This window comes from Drosophila sechellia, chromosome 3L (genome assembly GCF_004382195.2).
Source record: "Drosophila sechellia strain sech25 chromosome 3L, ASM438219v1, whole genome shotgun sequence".
In the NCBI taxonomy this organism is placed as follows: Eukaryota; Metazoa; Arthropoda; class Insecta; order Diptera; family Drosophilidae; genus Drosophila; species Drosophila sechellia.
The window spans coordinates 10,995,256-11,000,590 of NC_045951.1; the positions used below are offsets into that span (position 1 = coordinate 10,995,256).

The following is a 5,335-nucleotide window of genomic DNA, read 5'->3' on the forward strand; positions in this document are numbered from 1 at the left end:
ATTGTAGCATTTCCAAGGTTTTCACAATATGAATGATAGCTGCACGCAGACAATTACATAAATAAAATTACATGTGTGTAATTACACTGTCAGAAAATTTACACTTTTCTTAAAAGAATTGCAATTGTTTTAAAATACTGCAGAATTACATTACTAAACCCTTTTAATCCATTAACACAACTACAGCCAGTCTAAAACAATTTAAAAATACTTTCCAAATGTTACAACAAATTTAATATTACATTTTGAACTTGCTTGACTTTTTCGCTCTGCATGATTGTGTTTTAGTATTTGTTTGTACACTTTCCATTTGTGCCTGGCTTGGCAACAAAGCGACAATCACAAAAGCAGAAGAAGCACTAGCAACAAACAGCAACAACAACAACAACCCTAATGAACGGCGAAGGTTTCGTAAATCGAAGCAACAACAATACAGTACTTAAAACAAAAAACAAATGCAAAACACCAGCAACAACAACAAAAGCGGTGTAAAAATTGTGAGTCATCTGCAAGTCGGTGCATTTTATTCCATGATTTTAACAGACGGGGGTAAAATAATAGTGCCACTTCGTTAAATTTACAACATAGTGTTTTGAATTTTTTATAAGAAAGGTTAATCAAATGGTTTAATATACGTATTACTGATTTAGGTTTGCTTTTGGCTTATTTTTTACCATAAAATAATTTTTTTTTTTTTTAGAAATGTGTTATTCTTCTAAAGAACTATATTGTGTTCTTTTCATTTTTAAATTAAACATGAAATTTAAAAAATACAACATAAATTGCTATTATCTTGTCCGCTGCTGTGTGAGAGTGTGCGTGTTTCGTGTTGCCAGGGGCTCGATTCATTCAATGAGCCAACTCCAGCGACTACGTCAGCAGCAACAACAATGAGAACAATGCATAAACAGCAACAATAGCAAGAGCAACAATAACAACACTAACAATAACCATGGGCCACATGTGCAAAAATTGTTGTTTAGCATAGAAACAAAAGATAAACAAGAAGCAAGTGTAGCACAAAAGGAGCGAAGGTAATAACAGTTGAGATGGGAAAGCAGATAAGTGGCAAGAGGAAGAAGAAAAGTCATCAGCGAGGGACTTGTGGAAAATCGAAGCGGGAAATGGAAGGGAAAGCAAAAGGAGCGACTACGTACACAACTATACGGTGATTATCAGATTAGAGCGGCAAAAATATCCGTAAGCCCCCTGGAGACCATTTCAACGCTTGGCAAAAATAAACAAATTTTTCGAGAACAAGTATCCGGCAGATACATCTGAATTGCCACGAAGTGGCCACAATGCTGCGGCGGCATTGGATCGTTTTTGTTTGCTGCAAGAAAGGCAATTATTATGCGAATATTCAGGCAATAAAAAATGTAAATTTTTTCCCTAGCTCGCTGCTTATCTAGCTGGAGGAGCTCCTATTTCCCCGCCCTCGACTGTCGTTAATCCCCCGAAGATGAGCAAAAAGATACAAGATACATGCCCGAGGGCCAAAAGCTCAACGCTAATTAAATAATAGCAGAACATTCGTTGTCTTGTCTAAGGTACATTGTGTACATGTGCATTTGTATCTGTGAGATACGCTTTTATCAACAAAGAGAAATGCTCAAATTGTATGCGAATTTTTAGTATTCCTTTTCGGTGAGTCGTTTGTTTTCACCATCTCGGTTTTTGTCACAGTTAATATGGGAATCAAAAAAAAGAGATTCGTGACTGAGGGCTATTTATTTAGAAACTTCCAAGGCAAAAACTTAAAACAAAAGTAATTCCTACATATAATAAAATACTTCAGCTTGATTAGATGTTCTTGTCTTCATTTATTTCTTTCGCCTTCAATGCGGGAATATCTATTTTCGTAAATGAAAAAAATAAGAAGAGATTATCGTTGGTTGGCCATATTTGTCTTGTGCGGATTAAGATTTAAGCACTTACTGTGTAATTAATTATTTACACGTCCCAGCAGATATCGAAACGAGACATCATCTGCATAGAAACCCGTCAGATCTGTCAGCTTCCCCGGTTCTTACGATTGTGCCTGGGTAGATTTTTATCGCGGAACAGGTTCCTTTGTGAGCAATAATTATTTTTTTTCACGGATATTTTCGCTCTCAGGAAGCATTGACTCGTCTGAGGTCATTCGGGATGTAGATATATATCAGCTGTACTCGCATTAAGATCAGGTTATATCGCCGATCGATGCATTTAATGGGATAATTACAATGTTCGGTAAAGGAATCATGTGTTTTACTACACGATCCATATAATTTCCTTTTAATATATCTGGGATAGCTGGTTTAAATAAATTTGCAATTAATGTTATCTAAATTTAGGTACATTTATTACTCAAGAGTTTTATGTGTTACATATATAACTTAAACTAAAGTTGATGATATTTTTCCTAGTATTTGTATAAATGGCTTAATTAACAGAGTAATTAACGATATTTATTATTTCATAATGGCATTTTATCCTAAGCTCGAATTTTCCATTATTAGCGACTTCTAGGAAACCGCTCAAACAATTTCATTTTCAATTGCTGAAATTAGTGTACGAGATCATCTATCGTGACTGATTCACAATTTGAAATCCCTTAGCAACCTTTAGTGTAATACTGTGATATTTAGATGGCATCTTCCCGGGAATTCAGATAGCATTTGCACAGCAACTGCAGTGCTGCATTGATGCAGTGCAGCACATTGTGTGCACGCGGCAATCCACCAATGCCAAACCACTGAACCACGCAACCACCGAACCACTCGACAACACTCAATGACTTTATTTTAATTCGAAATTTGCCTCGAGTTGCGCTCTTTTTTTTATTTTTTTTAAGTTTGCCCATTGTGTCTTGGTTTCCATCGGTGAGTTTCAGTTTTGCAGTTTTTCAGATGGGCATTAGTCATCCTCAAAGCCACAGTCATCGTCTCCATTCTGGTGTGCAATTTGTCTTTTGTTTTTCCTTTTTTTTCTTATTTTTTTTTTCGTTTTTGTTGCAATTTTCATTTCAGCTGCTTAAGTGTTAAGGTTGCCGATTCTTAGTCTTCAACCTGTTGTCGTTTATTGTACTTGACAGCAGCCATCGAAAGGGCAAGCAAACACATATTTCGCAAAGCTCATTAAGTTTGTTTTTTCCACCGGCTGTTTTCACTCCCCCAGATCCCCTGACCCCCCAAAAAACCCCCCCTTGGGATATTCGAACCCGAACTGTGCTAAATTTCGTAATCGAAAGTTGTTTTGATGGCTCGACTTTTGGGTGAGCAGTGCTTAGTCAATGATATTAAGTAATACTTAGACACGACTGTGTACCGCCAAATGCACACACATATATATTCTTATTTTTTCTATTTTGAAGCTAGTACTAGATACTTGGTGTAGTCGAGGCCTCATTTGCATGTGCCCGTCCACTTGGAATTGAAATTATATATTCTGAGCCCCCCAGCGAGTGTAAACATTCGCCCCAAGTTGTTTATGCAAGCTGCTGTTGGCATTAGTCATACTTTGTCCACTATACAGATACATATATACATATATCCCATATAGATAGAGCGAAGTTCTAGTTGCAAAGGTTTACTTATTATTCTATCTTCCGATAGTAAGCGCAACGGGGAACTGTTTCAGAAATTCAAGAGGGAATCCAAAACCAGGAAGGTGATTAGAAATAGGAAGCATTGGCGAATCGCTTGGAAAACAAATACACGTACCAATGGGCATAGTTAAGTAGGTAAATATTTATAGGAAAATTGGCACATGCTTGTTAGAAGGCTTAAGAAGTTTTAAAAATATTTATTCTTAACCGAATGGCAGAAAAACAGTTAAGATATTGAAAGTATCTTTAATTTGCACGGTATATTCTTATTATTATTAAAAAATATTTATTCTTAACCGAATGGCAGAAAAACAGTTAAGATATTGAAAGTATCTTTAATTTGCACGGTATATTCTTATTATTATTAAAAAATATTTATTCTTAACCGAATGGCAGAAAAACAGTTAAGATATTGAAAGTATCTTTAATTTGCACGGTATATTCTTATTATTATTAAAAAATATTTATTCTTAACCAAATGGCAGAAAAAACAGTTAGGATATTAAAAGTATCTTTAATTTGCACTGGAGATTCTTTTTCCTATTAAATAATATTTATTCTATGCCAAATGTTAGAAAAATAGCTTACATATTATACATATCTTTAATTTGCACTGTATAATCTTATTTTTATTAGTGCATGGATTCTGCAGAAAATGCTGAGCCAAATGTTTCTAATTATTACATTACTCGGCTTACATGAAAGTCACCTACCTATTAAAAAAAATGTCATAATCAGCTAGTAATTTAATCTAGATGCACGACCTATCCCATCCATTAGCTTGAATTCCCACATCTCCGGCACACAAAATCTACTTAAAGTCGTTACTTTTCGCATTCGCAGCAATCTTAAGTACAATTATATATAAATTATTTCAGCGTGTAATGAGAACTTTTTAAATAAGGCGATGATGTCAGCTGAACTTCAGAGTGAATCTTTTCCTTGTTCATAATTATTTGAAAGCAAATGACTTTCATATAATTTCCATATATGTATGTGCACATAATGCACTGAATATAGGTCCAGTTGGCCCGATCGTATCAGTAGTAGACACAATTTTGAGTTGTCATGGCCATCGAGAAATCGACGGCACAATGATGCGGCTATATCAATTAGCAGCTCCCCTACTTATCACCCGCCCAGTTTTAAATTGCCAATGGTCGGGTTGGTGGGGAAATGCGAGGTGGGAAATGCTTCGGTGGAGTCACATGGCGAACTGCACTAGAGAAACCATTCTCTGCCCGTCTGCCAGGTGAGTGTGATCGCTGCAAATATTTACCCAGGCAACTGCAATCGTCTGGTTTTGGTTGTGGGTTTGGGTCAGGTGGAGTGCACTTGGCACGTGTTATCAGTGAATCACAGGTCTGGATGTGGATACACTTGGCATGCAAAGCGCATGGCGAACCCCACCTTTATACCGCCCTTACAAAGCAAATAAAACAAATCGCCAGACAGATATAAGCGGCTACAATTGCGGGTAATTCAATAATAATGCAGCGGGGGTAATCTATGTAGCAATTATAGAAAATATATAACTCGAATGTATAATTCAGACTTAATTATAAAATAATAATAGACTTTTGCAACTACATATCTTAAATTGATAATATTCTAAATATGAAGAAGTGCACATAGAATACATTTAATATATTATATTATATTATTTTCACTATTTTGAATTTAAAATGAAGAAACCCTTAAAGACCGCTTACAAATTGATGTATTTATACTTATAAAATATGTTTT

The 5,335-nt window shown here is 35.5% G+C and overlaps 1 long non-coding RNA gene across 1 annotated transcript; it reads right to left on the reverse strand.

The window, feature by feature from the left end:
* Positions 1-1,712: 1,712 nt before the first annotated feature.
* Positions 1,713-2,305, reverse strand: LOC116801054. The gene is made up of 2 exons (XR_004361749.1): positions 1,939-2,305; positions 1,713-1,853 (listed from the first exon to the last, which is right to left on the reverse strand). It is a non-coding gene; the product is annotated as an uncharacterized LOC116801054 (long non-coding RNA).
* Positions 2,306-5,335: the final 3,030 nt, after the last annotated feature.